This window comes from Sorex fumeus, unplaced genomic scaffold, assembly GCF_029834395.1.
Source record: "Sorex fumeus unplaced genomic scaffold, SorFum_2.1 ptg000015l, whole genome shotgun sequence".
NCBI lineage: Eukaryota > Metazoa > Chordata > Mammalia > Eulipotyphla > Soricidae > Sorex > Sorex fumeus.
This window is the reverse complement of record NW_026606072.1, coordinates 9,760,196-9,775,639: the sequence shown is the minus strand read 5'-3', so window position 1 is coordinate 9,775,639 and position 15,444 is coordinate 9,760,196. Positions and strand designations below refer to the sequence as shown.

The 15,444-nt window shown below is 44.4% G+C and overlaps 1 protein-coding gene across 2 annotated transcripts in view; it reads right to left on the bottom strand.

The window, feature by feature from the left end:
- GHR (growth hormone receptor) overlaps positions 1–8,276 on the bottom strand; it is a 305,006-nt gene extending 296,730 nt beyond the window's left edge. For both annotated transcript variants that reach the window (XM_056112076.1, XM_056112075.1), the window contains exon 1: positions 7,848–8,276. The gene's annotated coding sequence lies outside the window, so the exon portion shown is untranslated. The remainder of the gene's footprint in view (positions 1–7,847) is intronic.
- Positions 8,277–15,444: the final 7,168 nt, after the last annotated feature.

Below are 15,444 nucleotides of genomic sequence, written 5' to 3'. Positions count from 1 at the left end.
AAACTAACCTCACAGCTTAAGAGCTTGGAGAAGGACCAAAACAAGGAGCACAACCCGAACAGGAGAAAGGAAATAATAAAACTCAGAGCAGAGATTAACGAGATGGAAACCCAAAAAACAATCCGAAAGATCAATGAAACCAAAAGCTGGTTCTTTGAGAAAATTAACAAGATCTATAAGCCTCTAGCAAAACTCACAAAGAAAGGGAGAGAGAAAACCCTAATAAACCGAATCAGAAATGAAAAGGGGGTCATTACAACAGAAACCACAGAAATTCAGAGGATCCTCAGGGAGTACTTTGAGAAGCTTTATGCCACGGAACATCAAAACCTCGAGGAAATGGATAAATTCCTAGACTCCTACAGACTCCCAAGGCTGAACCAAGAAGACCTGGAATACCTGAACAGACCTATCACCATCAAGGAAATTGAAATGGTAATAAAAAGTCTCCCCAAGCACAAAAGCCCTGGCCCGGATGGATTCACTAGTGAATTCTTCCAAATCTTTAAAGAGGACTTACTCCCAATGCTCTTTAAGCTTTTCCACGAAATTGAAATATCAAAAACACTTCCAAACAGTTTCTACGAAGCAAATATCACACTGATACCAAAAGCAGACAGAGATACCACAAAGAAAGAGAATTACAGGCCGATATCCCTGATGAACACAGATGAAAAGATCCTCAACAAACTACTAGCAAATAGAATCCAACTACTCATCAAAAAGATCATACACCATGACCAAGTAGGATTCATCCCAGGGATGCAAGGATGGTTCAACATCCGGAAATCAATCAACATAATCCATCATATCAACAAAAGAAAAGATAAAAAGCATATGATCATATCAATAGATGCAGAGAAAGCATCTGACAAGTTCCAGCACCCCTTTATGATGAAAACCCTAGCCAAAATGGGTATAGAGGGGACCTTCCTCAACATAATTAAAGCCATCTACCACAAGCCTACAGCAAGCATCATCCTCAATGGGGAAAAACTGAGAGCCTTCCCTCTAAGATCAGGGACGAGACAAGGATGCCCACTCTCTCCACTGCTGTTCAATATAGTACTGGAAGTACTTGCAATAGCGATTAGGCAGGAAAAATATATTAAGGGCATTCAGGTAGGAAAGGAAGAAATCAAGCTCTCACTCTTCGCAGATGATATGATACTCTACTTAGAGAACCCAATAACCTCCACCAAAAAACTCCTAGAAACAATAGACTCGTATAGTAAAGTTGCAGGTTATAAAATCAATACCCAAAAGTCCATGGCTTTCCTATACGCAAACAGTGAGAGAGAAGAAAGCAACATGAAAAAAACAATCCCGTTCACAATTGTGCCCCAGAAAATCAAGTACCTAGGAATCAGCTTAACTAAGGAAGTAAAGGACCTGTACAAAGAAAACTACAAAACACTGCTTCAGGAAATCAAAGAGGACATGAGGAAATGGAAAGATATCCCCTGCTCATGGGTCAGGAGACTTAACATTGTCAAAATGGCAATACTACCGAAAGCATTGTATAAATTCAATGCAATCCCTATAAGGATACCCATGACATTCTTCAAAGAAATGGAGCAAACACTCCTGAAATTTATATGGAACAATAAGCCCCCACGAATAGCTAAAGCAATTCTTGGGAAAAAGAAAATGGGAGGAATCAACCTCCCTAACTTCAAACTGTACTACAAAGCAGTAATAATTAAAACAGCATCGTACTGGAACAAAGACAGAACTGCAGACCAATGGAACAGGGTTGAATACACTGACATCTCCCCTCAATCATATGATCATCTAATCTTTGATAAAGGTGCAAGTAATGCGAAGTGGAGTAAGGAAAGCCTCTTTAATAAATTGTGTTGGCATCACTGGACGGCTACATGCAAAAAAATAGGCTCAGAACTCTGCCTAACTCCATGTACAAAAGTAAGATCAAAATGGATTAAAGACCTCAACATCAGACCAGAAACCATAAGGTACATTGAAGATAAAGTTGGCAAAACCCTCCATGACATTGAAGCTAATGGTATCTTCAAAGATGCCACGCCACTGGCCGAGCAAGTGAAAACAGAGATAGATAAATGGGACTATCTTAAACTAAGAAGCTTCTGCACCTCCAAAGAAACAGTGACCAAAATACAAAGACAGTCTACAGAATGGGAAAGGATATTCACCGAATACACATCTGACAAGGGGTTGATATCCAGGATATATAAAATACTGGTTAAACTCCACAAGAAGAAAACATCCAACCCCATCCAAAAATGGGGCAATGAAATGAACAGAAACTTTCTCAAAGAAGAAATCCGAATGGCAAAAAAGCACACGAGAAAATGCTCTACATCATTAATCATCAGGGAGATGCAGATCAAAACCACAATGAGATACCATCTCACACCTCAGAGACTGGCCCACATTCAAAAGAACAAAAGCAACCAATGCTGGCGTGGATGTGGCGAGAAAGGGACACTCCTTCACTGCTGGTGGGAATGTCCACTGGTTCAGCCCTTCTGGAAAACAGTATGGACGATTCTCAAAAAATTAGAAATTGAGCTCCCATTTGACCCAGCAATACCACTCCTGGGAATATATCCCAGAGAGGCAAAAATGTATAGTCGAAGTGACATCTGCACTTGTTTGTTCATTGCAGCACTCTTTACAATAGCCAGAAACTGGAAGAAACCTGAATGCCCAAGAACAGATGACTGGTTAAAGAAACTTTGGTACATCTACACAATGGAGTACTATGTAGCTCTTAGAAAAGATGAAGTCATGAAATTTACATACAAGTGGTACAATATGGAAAGTATCATGCTAAGCGAAATGAGTCAGAAAGAGAGGGTTAGACATAGAAAGATTGCATTCATCTGGGGGATATAAAGTAACAAAGTATGAGATTAATATCCAAGAATAGCTGAGATTAGCACCAGGAGGATTACTCCATAACTTAGAGGCCAGCCGGGTATCCTAGAGGAAAGGGCAGTTCAGATAGAGAAGGGAGCACCAAATAAAGGATGTTTGGAGGATCCTCCCAGGAGGGGAGATGCATGTCGAAAGTAGACTATGGACTGAACATGTTTGCCACTCAATGCCTCTTTTGCAGACCACAACACCCAAAAGGAGAGAGAGAACACAGGGGATTGCCCTGCCACAGAGACAGGGGGGATGGGGGGATGGGGGTGGGAGGGATATTATCCATGGTGGTGGAAAATGGGCACTGGTGGAGGGATGGGTATCTGATCATTGTATAATTGAAACCCAAGCACAAAAAATTGTAAATCTACAACTGTAAAAAAAAAAATAAAATAAAATAAAGGGAAAAAATTTTAAAAAAAAGAATATGGAATATCCCTAGTTTTCATGACCACAAAAAAAAAAAAAAAGAATACATTTCTGTCTCATGTACTCCTGCAGGTCCAGATGCCATGTTTTCTGGATATTAGCCAGAATAAGCTTTCAATAAACGCATGATTGTTAGCACTGACTCATGCTTGTAAAAACAGAAATAGTGAGGTTCACTTAAAAAGTATCCCAGAACTGTCTATAATATATGCAACAAATCCCTTCCTTCTCTAATATGCAACTTCGATTTGCCTGTTCGTAAATTACATTCTACATGTAGCATTTGGATGAGTAGATGTTTGTTGACAGAGAAAACTTGAGTAGCTATCTCCATTCTGTGTAGAATTTTATATACCTGCACAGTGTAACACTTTGCAGTCTCATAGGAAGTGCAGGTATAAAAAGACATATTTGAAACTATAATGATGTTTGACTGTGGGTCATTAATAATTTGAAAAGAGAGGGCTATTGTCTTGCTTATAGGTTTGAAATCAGCAAACAATATAGTAAAGCTACTAGAAAAGCTTGTGGATATAAAAAGTCCAGGATTAACAACACACACAAGTAGGGATGGTGGCAATGCAAAATCTAGAGCAGGGTGAGACCCCACAGCGGATGAGAAACAGCTGCAAGAATAGGCCAAAATAGACCAGGATGAAACATGGTGTTTGTTTGTTTTCAAATACAGCATTTAAAGGAAAGAGAGATTAGAGCCATTGTGTGTGGCTCCTGCAAAACGTGGGTCAATGGCTGAAAGAAAATGTTGATTCAGTACAAGGGAGAACGTTGTAAAAATGAATCTTTCCTAGACTGTAAAGAGCAGTCCAGAAGGAAGATTCCCATCTGACCATTTCCAAGAAAGATGGGCTAGTGCATTTGCAGGGAGAAATATATGGGGGGAAGGGGATAGGAGTGTCTCACATATAGTTCCCAAGAGACTCAGGTCCCAAATATTCTTGGTCAATCAGGTCTAAGATTCCATGTGAGGGCCTTATTCATCCTATCAGGCCAGGGATTAAACCAGACCTCGTAGAGGGTGTTGGGGAGGTCAGGGTGGCACACAGTGGTGCTTGGGTGTCTAGTGGTCTGTTATGCTGAGGATGGAACCTAGGTTAGCTGCATGCAAGGCATGTGCTTTAACTCCTGCACTCTCCCCATTCTAGGAAGAAATACTTTAGTGGATGCTCATGCTCCTGATAGAGCAACATTAAAGTTTGCTATACTGAAGTGGCTGCATCATTTACATAATATAATTTCAGGTTTAAAAATAAATCACTTGGCTCAAGAGACATCTCTGCAGCGCCTGTCTACACAATTAGCAGAGAACTAACCCCTGTTTTACCCAAACTTGAATTCTTATCAAGGTTCAGAAAGTGATTAGGTAAATATTCACAGTATTATATTAGGTAAATATTCACAGTCAGTAAATGACTACCACAAAGATTACAGAATCTTTTTAAGAAGAAAAAGTGAGTTTGTGAGATCATAGGTGGGTACACTGAAAAAAAAAGTGAATTAAAATCCTGGACATTAAAAAAAAATCCCTCACCCTTTAGTGGTGTTAAAGAATGAGAGTGCCAAATATCCAAACCACAAAGTCAACAACACTGAAATCAAGAGACCCAAACCTTAACAGCTGAACTTAGAAAGATGTCTGTCAAGAGAGCAGATTTCTGGGGGGTAGGCGGAGGCAGTAGGAGGGGAGATCTGGGAGGGAACCTGAGAACATTGGTGGAAGGAGGCTGAAACTGGTGATGGAGTTGGTATTGCAATGTTATATGTCTAAAACTCAACTATGAATAACTTTGTAATCACGATGCTTTAATAAATAAATTAATGCAAAGTTTAAGAAAAATAGAACCTTTAAAAAGGCAAAACAAGTACCAAAAATCACGTACTTTGTCATGGGAAGGATCTGAAAAGTTTCAGCTTCATGTTAGTGTATTTTTCAAAATATAATTCAGGCTTTGATTCTAAGATAAACAATTTGCTGTGCCATATTTTCACTATATTGGGAAATTTATCTGTAAATTAACAGTGTTTACCAGCAGATAGACCAAAGGCTCGCCAAGTTGGACCAATTTCAAGATTTGTTTCCATGTCATGGTGCTTCATGCACTTGGCAGAAGCCGGCTGCAACCAGGCCTCCATTTATTACATTATGCTATAAACATTATGTCCCCAACTAACAAGATACTCAATATTACAACCCATAGGTTACCAAGCACCATAAACATCTGTTAACAGAGGCGCCAGAGACAGTACAGAGAAGTCTATAGTATCCCTTAAGTGATTTATAATGTGGAGTCTGCTGTTTATAAACTTATAATCAAAAACACAGTCCCAATCTCTGCCTAGAACAAATATTTGCATGGCAAAGTTATGCTTAGTTTGCGGAGAAAAGCACTCATTTCATCACTTTGTCATTGCATTTATAGACTTTCGTTTCACACCCTTTCCTATTAAGTGTTGGCTTTCCATGGCATCCAGGAGACCATAACTATAATTTGTGATATATTTACTCCAAAAAGAAAATAGTATGTCGAGTCACCAAATTTCCTTAGAGTAACATAAAACAAACAAACAAACAAAAAAAACATTTACCAAACTGGAAGAAGGAGAGGAGGGCCAGGTACATGCTTGTGTCTCAGAGAATGTTTTCTGAGGATCTCTAGGTCAAAACACCTTCCAAATCCAGGTTAAAAAAAAAAAAACTATCATTAACTGCAAAGATCCCCGTGGAATATCATCCACGAACACTAGTCTTTGCTTTTCTCAGAGTCACACAAAAGAACTAACAACCCTGTCTGGGAGATCATTTTGTGTTAATCTAACATTTTAGTTTCTGGAAATGTGCCTATCCTTGTTACCGCCATGGTCTCCACCTTGGCACCCCTGAGTACATGAGACAACAGACTTCCAGATGGAACACCAGTTGCTCACACATCTGGGCTACCACAACATCTGTGGGGAAAAGGCGAGCGCCTCCCCTGCCACGCAGGCCGGGAAACCTAAAGGTGAATTCCCCCCGGCGAGACCATCTAGCCTCCGGACTGTGGAAGGCAGCACCCCTGACTCCCTGATCCGCAGCTTCAATTGGGGTGCAGGATTCTGGGGGCGCTTGCAGTAAGTGTGCTTCTATAGACTCATTCCCGAGGCACTCATTCTTCCACGCGGGGCTCCTGGGAGCTGCAGACCTTCTCCCACCAGGCCTCGAGCCCCAGGACGTGGGGTTTTGCTTTGAAGGCCCGGTAGTACTTGAGTCCCCTGCAGGCACTGGCTCCCTCCGGCCTCCCGTTACCTTTCCCAGCCCGGTCCAAGGTCTCGGGCAGCACAAACAGGCGGGCGGCCCCTCGCCAGTCTCCTCCCCCCGCACCCCTACTGGCTCCCGCGCCGACACGCCTCCCCAGGAGCACCAGCGCGCACACACCGCGCTCACGTACGCCCCACTCGGCACACACGCCCCGCGCCTGGCCACCAACTCCCGCAACCCGGCGGCCCCGACGTCCAGGTTCTAGAGGAACTCCTGGCCTCGGAGGCTAGAAGTCACCAGGGCCCCGCCAGCCAAGAAAACGCTCTGCCCCGAGCGCCGGAGCGCCCTCTCAGCGCTGCCCCACTGTCCCGCCATGCTGCGAGCTTGGGGCAGTTGTCAAACCTGGAACCTGCAGTATTTCACAGCCCACAGGGGCATCGGAGTCGGGGTTGGGGGAGAGGCTCTGCCGGCTACGTTGTCCATCGACTCCGGTTCATGGGGGCTGCTGGCCGTGGCTCTACTTACCTCCCCAGCCCACCCCCCGCGCCCTCACACACACCCCGTCCCCAACTCCGCGGGTAACCACGCGCCGCTGCACCCGCACGGACGTGCCCAGGGGAGGAGCGCGCGGTGCAGAGGGTTGCAGCCCAGCCACCTCCCGGCGGGCCAGCTCGCGCCACCCGGGACCTCTCTCCGTTCCTCAGCTGCAGCCTCGGCAAGTTCCTAGCCCTGGGCCCGGGGATGCTGGCAAACAAGAAAGAAAAAAAAAAAAAAACACTTGCAAAAGTTTTACGACTGGAACAAAACTGTCTCGGGAGGAAGCCCCTCCAGGCACCCTAAACGGTGATCCAAGTAGGCGCCGCCGGCGTAGGGCGGTTCGACTTTGCCCCCAACTCCCTGTCGCCGCCCCTGCAACATACATACACACACACACACACACACACACACACACACACACACACACACACGCACGCACGCACGCACACACACACGCACACACGCACACACAAACGTGGATCCGGTTACAACCCAGCAGCAGAAAACAACTTCTCCAGCAGGAGGGGAGTGCAGGCAACCCCCAAGTCACTCGGAGCGGGGTGGACCAAAAATGAAAATAAAAAAGGATCCGTGCGAATACAAAAGGCAGATGCCCATGTTCATAAACAACGGGCGGCGCGGGGTCCCCTGCCACCCTGCTGGCACCACCGAGGGGCACAGGCGCGCCCGACTCCCGGAGCCCGCCTCCAAGTACCTCTGAGTCTCCTCCACTCCGGAGAGCAAGCGCGGGTTCGAATCCGCGTCGGGGCCGAGAGTGCCGGGGGCTAGTGGGCCGCGTGGCCCCAGCCTGGGGTCCCCGCCGCCGCCCCGGCTCAGCAGCGGTTGCCGTCGTCGCGGGTGCAGCCGCCGCCACTGCCGCCGCCGCCGCTCCCTAGCCCGCCTCCTCTTCCCATGGCTGCGCCGGGCTTGGCAGCTCCCGGGCTGTCAGGCTTGGGGAGGGGGGAAGGGGCGGGGTGAAACGGGAAGGGAGGCTGGGAGGGGAGGGGTGGGAAACGGCGGCCGCGGTTCACCGGGGGTCACGCCGGGCCCCGGCTGCCCGAGGGAGGCGCAGTGCGAGAGCCGAGCGGCCGGTTCGAGACCCGTGGCCGAGGCGCCGAGCGCCGTCCCGGCCGCGCATTCCGAGGACCTGAAGTCAGAATTTCCCTGAATCTCTTGGCTCCTCAAAGATGGACCCAAACAGTCTCTCTCTGCACTGTTCCACCATACAAAATATTGGACGTTGCAGGATATCGCCTCTCCGCCCACCCCGTTCCAAAAAAGAGGCAGTCCCCGAATGCAAAGGAGCTGCGTATAGAAAAGTTAGCTGTCTGCAGGAAGGGGAAGGAAAACAAGGCCAGCAGTCAACGCTGTCATCTGGCGGCCAGTTTTTAAACTCCTGCTCACTGGGGCCGGGTTGGGGGAGGTGGGGGATGTGGAGGGGCAAGTGGTGTGTGTGGGGCGGGTTGGGGGGGGCGGCAGTGGAAAGTAGGGAGGGGGGACGACGTTGTTTTAGAAGTTAGGAAATGGAGACAGAGTCGGAGTGATTTACTGGGCACAAATGGCATGTTGGAAGAGAAGTGAATCCAGAAATACAAGCAAGAGCTGAGGGTGTCCACACACAGGCCCCAGCCTGAGGATTGTCCTTGTGTGTGACCTCAGGGAGTTGCCCTCACTACCCTACGCTGGACATAGTTCTGTCAAATGAGAGCCTGCCCACAGCGTTCTGCTGTGGGGAAACAGAGGGAATGGAGAAGGTGCCAAAGGGCTTCTGAAAGCTCTTGTCACTGTGGTGGGCAGCCGTATTGCACAGCATCAGATTCCCTGATTCCCTGCCTGCCTGCTTCTCCAGCAGAAGGCAATAGCCCAGCTCCAGGTTGTCTGACAGAGAGAGAGAGAGAGAGAGAGAGAGAGAGAGAGAGAGAGAGAGAGAGAGAGAGAAAGAGAGAGAGAGAGAGAGAGAGAGAGAGAGAGAGAGAGAGAGAAGCAGCCAGCTCTGCTATCTGTGTACCATTTACTTTATTGCAGCAGCCAGTTGTAAGGCCATTTATCTAGCAGCTTCAGCTTACTCAGTTGGTTCCCAGGCACAAAGGCAAGTTGATCCCCAGAGAGAAAAATTTAAAGAAACCAACTCCCTGGCACTAGAATAAAAGATCTACCCTCCCCCCCATACACTACTCTTCTTTCTTCCAAACACACTCTCTCTCTCTCTCTCTCTCTCTCTCTCTCTCTCTCTCTCTCTCTCTCGGAGGTTTGTAGAACTGGAAAGGTGTTAAAACTTGGGAAGGAACCCAGCACCAAAGGCTTTGGGGCTGTGGATACCACATTAGACAACCCTGTTTTGAAAAGAATCAAATAAGTGGAAAATTCTGTTTCTTGGAGTCATTTCTGAGGTTCATCGGTGACTCAACCACCCAACCCAGAATGGAGGAAGATTCCAGAAGGGGTGCCTGTCATCACTACCCCATCCTGGGGCGGGAGGCAAGATGGATATTGATCTTGAGCTTGGCTTGTTGTATTCTCCATGTGTAGCACGAAGTTTTCTTTCCTCTAAAACCCTCCCTCAATCCCTTCCTCTCTGCGGATTCCATTCTTTGCTAGAACCCTAAGAGTATTTACCAGACTGGGAGGTTTGGAAGTGGAATAACCCAGAGAGACAAGGGTGAGGACTTCAGGCAGCAGTGCCCTGTTGGGGAGTGGGTCACTACAGGCCACGCTGGCTGGGAGGGCAGCACTGGCAGCAGGGGAGACCGACCAGGCTGACCTCCTGTGCTGACTCCACTTCTGTCTGAGCTGGCCTTCCAAGTTGGCTCTCCACACTCTGGCACCACCAACCTCTCCTTAATATCCTCTCCATGCCTCCTCAGCGTTGGTCTTCCCCACCCTTCACTGAACCCAGAGACTCCTGATCTAGACTGGGAGTTGCCAGATGAACTCATAAAATGTTTTCTAAATTCTAGAGTATATGCTCTGAGATAATTTCAGAGTTATGCTTTAAGAGGATTGCCTTTGTTTTATTCTTGAGATTGAGCTTCTGCCTCTTTTCCGTATGACTGGGAAATGAACTATTATTCCATCTTTGGTATTCCATCTTTCCACATCAGAGGGAAAGACACATGTGCAGAGAGACTGCCATAGTGTTACATATAAATGATCTACTTACATGAAGGCAGATTTAATTTTAAGTCTTATGAATAAATGTCCTTGTTCCCTTATATGACCATGAATAAATCTATTATAGAATGTCTTTCTTTATATTTTCCAATTTATGGTGAGGTACCAGACTTTAGTTGTCTAATTTGTTACATGTTATGCCTTGCTGAAGCACACTTAACACTTACTTTAAGAAACATAAAGCTGTATTTAGTTATTTCTTCCCCCCTGCCTGGAACATCCTAATTGGTCGATATAGGAAAATCCTCCTCCAAGTTCCAGTGAAATCTTTACTCTTTCTCTAATATCCTTCCTGACTCTCCTGAAATATGGGATTAAAAAATTAATTATCTCAGCATCTAAGTCCTCACATACCTTATACTTACTTTTATTAAACACTTCCATTTTTATAGATATGTTTGATTTTCTACTATGAGGTTCTGAAGGAGGAACTGTATATTCTAAATATTTGTCGCTGAGGTGAGGGCCTCTGAGAGTAGGCAGAATAAATATTTAACCAAATGGAATGAACAGTTCCCAATATTTTTACCTCAAACCCAGATCTCTCCAGAGTTCCAAACTGCCAGTGGCATTCTCCATTGGAATAGTTAATGCAACATAACTGGTGCCATATGTCCACATCTGAGCTCTCCCTTCTGCCCAGACGCACTGCTGACACCTCTGTGTCAGAAGATGGGTAGCCTCTTCCTGCCAATTCAGTCACTCAGGCAAAGTGATACTTTAGTTTTTATGGGGGTTTTTGGGGGGAAAGGTTTGTTTTGGAGGTGTTGTCCCACTCTGCAGTGCTCAGAGCTTCTTTCTGGTTCTGTGATCAGAGGTCTATATATGGTCCCAGGAATGGAAGCAGAGTTGGCCACATGGAAGAAAAGTGCCTTAACGCCTGTAATATCTTTCCAGCCTCTTAGAAACACTTTAGACTCTTTCATACTCCATGACCAAATCCATTTTGTCCCCATCACAAGCAGCACTTGAACCATCATCCGAGCTATCATCTACAGCACATTTGGAGCTTCACTGGTCACCCTGTTTTGACAACTCCCTCTGACCTCCACGACCAAACCAAAAATCTATGCCAAATTGAATTGTCAGAGGGATTTTTTTTAAAAAAAAATAAGCTCTGTTTAAGGGACAGAGGGATTCTTTTTAAAAATTAAGCTGTGTTTAAGGGACTACTATGACAATGATGGTTGGAAATGACCACTCTGGACAAAAACTGAGCACTGAAATGAGGGAAAGTGATATGCATGATACTCTTACAGTCACAGTATTGCAAACCGCAGTGCCTAAAAAGAAAACAAGAGAGAAGGAGAGTGAAGAAAAGTATCTGCCAGAGAGGTAGGCTTTGAGGGCAGTGCAGGGAATGGGGCAGAAGGGTAACTGGGGACATTAGTGACAGGAAATGTGTACTGGTTAAGTGATGGGTGTTGGAACATCTTATGATTGAAACTCAATCATTAACAACTTTGTAACGATGATTTAATAATATTTTTAAGCTCAGTTTTAACATTCTTCTGCTTGAAACTCCCCACTGGTCTCTAATTAAGTCAATAAAATTAAAAATGACTGGAGGAGCTATGTGACTTGAATCCTCCAGCCCTCCATGGTGTCTTCTATTATTCTCCTCTTCTTTGGCCTGCAGGAGAATGGGCTCTAGCCTAATTTGCTGTTTCGTAAGAGAGCAGGCTCACTCCCACTTAGATGGAGCTCACACACTGGCTCTTCCCTCTGATTGGAAATCTTCCCCCAGATATTTGCCCATATTTTCTGTAAGTCTTTGTTTAAGTCTTACTAATAGATGAGTCCTAGCATGACTGAAACATTACAACCCATCCTCCCTCCACCTTGTTGCTATCACACCTACCTCCTGAATGAAAATATAAGCTGCTTTTAAAGAAGAAATATTGATAATATGGTTCCGATTGTGTATATTCAAATATACATATATAGGCCACATTCTGTCTCTCCAAACCACACAATGCTAGTGTCTCAAATGCTTGTTACCTGGGATATCCTATGGTTATCTTGCAAAAGGTCATTGCTTCAGTTCTATTGCACTAAGACATGCTAAAGTTTTTACATAAAATAAGCCAGAGACCAAACACTCAAGCATAATTTTGTAGTTGCTTCTTGGTTTTGGCATTTTCAGTACAAAACAGTGCAGCCTTGAGCTTGTGTGTGGGTTATCTGTGACTTTGGGTAAACTACCTCTTTATTTAACAATAATTTTTATTTTTGCTAACAGAATGAGTGGGTTGATATCTGAGATCATTTCAGCAGTAAAGCAGATGATTGGATTGATATTTATGTTGCTTAATGCTATGATGGTATCTAGAGATATTATTCTAGATATCTTTGAGAAGTTATTTTAAATATGAGATTAATATTTAAATTAACATATTACTGACTCTAAGTGGGTGGCCTCATCCAATCAGTTGAAAGTTCTAAAAAAAAAAGACAGATCTTTCCAGAAGGCGTAATTCTGTCAGCAGACTATCAAACTATCGGTTAGTCTTGTACAGCAGCAATTCTTCTCCAGGTCTTCAGCCTAAAGCCTTACAGGCTACTGTGTAGATCTTAAACTTGCTAGTCTTCCAAATTGCATGAACCAGTTTCTTAAACAAAAGTCTTTTTGCCACTATTTCTCTTGATGGATGATACTCCATAGAGAGAAAGGGGAGGGGGGAGGGGGGCAGGGTGAAGAAAGAAAGAGAAGGTGTTGGTTTGATTTCTGGAGAAACAACATTTATGGAGTAAAATTAATGGCCGTCTGAAAAGAAAACGCATATATTTACCTGAAAGATTTTTAGAAGACTAACACTAAATTCCTCTCCACTCTTGATCTTTCTTTCAACAAATTCGGAAGCACCGCTGCCCCGCAAAAATCTTGGGAGACACACACAGCGAAGAACGTGCTTTCAGGACCCGGGAGACAATCCAAGGGGCAGAGTTCATGCTTTTCATGCAGAGGAACTGGTTGAATCCCTGGTACCACATGGTCAACCAAGCACCACCTAAAGTGTTTCTCAGCACTGAGCCAGGAGGTGTCACGCTGAGCCATGTTTGGATGGCCTCCCATTCCCCTACCCAAATTTTAATAAAACAAAAAAAGAAAGAAAGAAACAAGAACCTCCCCTCATGAGACTTGCATTTAGTTGGGAGTGGCAATGAACAGTAAACAGAGCAGGCAGTTACTGATGCTGATTAAAGAAAACAAGAGCAGGACAGGGAGTGCTGGAGTATCTGATGACAGATATATGAATTCGGGGACTTCCTTGCCAGGATAGCATGGTACAGAACTGGGCATAGGCAGTCGGAGCAGGTTTAACTTTTCACCCTGGGTCCAGCCCCAGCTGACAACTGCCCTGCATGAGAGAACTGCAAAGGAATCATGAAGGGAAAGAAAACAACCCAGGGATATACTTACCTTTATTTGTAGAAAGCTATTTCACTTTCTAGAGCTACTAAGTAAGACTTAATGAGCTCATCACAGAGTGAGAATTAAAGCTTCAAACAACCAGTTATCTTCTGAATCTGAAAAACAATAGTACTTGAACTCAGAGCTCATGAAAACAACAACAACAACAACAACAACAACAACAACAACAAATGTGATTTCCTTGACCCTCTGGTGGATTCAGAGCCGCTCAGAAAACAGATCAGGTCTGGGCAGGAAGACAGCACAGCCACCTGGTGGAAAGGAATAAAATAAACCTCACCAGGGACTCGGGTGTATGTTCCTCATTACATCATTATATCAAGCACACATTTTTTAAACAAGAATTAGAGACAATTTTGAGAGTATTTTCTCTTTCCTTCAAATGTAAAAATTTATTATTCTTTGGTTTTGTCTCTCTTCTCCCTGACTCCCCACCCCGCCCCCCCCCCCCACACACACACAGCAGATTGACATCATCTGTCTGCATACCTTTGTTGGCAGGTAACCCACTAAATAAATCCCTCTCTGGAAGCACATCCCATTTTGTGATGCATCATTTTCAAAGCACATTAGTTTAGCCTGAATCTGCTATTTTGTTATTTAGACCTGGTTCTATCTCTAGGATTTATAAAAAAAAATTTTTTCTTTGAGTTTTTTTAATTAATTTTAATAGAACACACTTCTCATGTCATACCACAAGCCATCTCTTCTCCAGGCCACATAAATGAAGTGCTTTCCACTCCTTTTTGGGGGGGATTTGTCCCAAAGTCTCTATTTTTATAGGGCTCAACCTCATGTTTCTGTGGGGAAAGAAATTTATGTTTCAGTTCATCAAAATCATTTATAAATTGGAATTCCCTGTATGGTGATCACAAAGTAGAGGGGGGCCAAGAGCTTCCAAGTGGGTGCTCTGGAGTGGAGATATTGCCAGCAGTCCTGGGAGATATTGTGGGAACCCCAGTTCCAATGAGTCTGCTCAGCTAAGGGAAGTCAACTTAGCAGCCTTCACAGGACTGAGGTCATTCCATCCCTTCATGCTTTTCACATGCAACACTCTTCCTACATTTTGTCTTCAAATGCAATTTTGTTCTCCGTTTCTGTCCTTTTTCTTTTCTACTAAAAGAAGTGATAATAGACACACAAAAGAACATGAATGAGAAAGGAATCTTAACAGCAGTTAAAAATATTCCTCAAAGCAATTTTTATTTATTTATAGACATTAGGCACACAAAATCAGCTATCAGTCTAGTTTGATAATCAAACTTCTCTTTGGGCATTCTGAACATCCAAAAGATAGAACATTGAAAAAAAATAGAAAGCTGAATCCCTTACACCTGAGAACAGGCCTGTCTGTCCATTGAGGGAAGCTAGGAAAAGTCCAGAGAGAAGCTGAACTGCTGAGAACTCCTGACAGGATCAAACCCTCAGGTTAGGCAAGGACTGTACTGCAGGAAAACAGCAATTTCCTTCTTTGGCACTTTCTGAACCCAACAGAATGGTGAGTTATCTTCCACAGGAAATCACATTCTGCTTCGAAAACTTGAGAACTCTGAGCGAGAGATATCCGCCATTGTAGTCAAATCAGTATTTGCATTGCCTCTTAATTAAATTTACTTCCTAAAGTGTTTACATTTTTCCCAACATTACCCAGTTTTCCAAGCACATTTACTTAACTATACTCACTTTTCTTCACCGTCATCCTGAG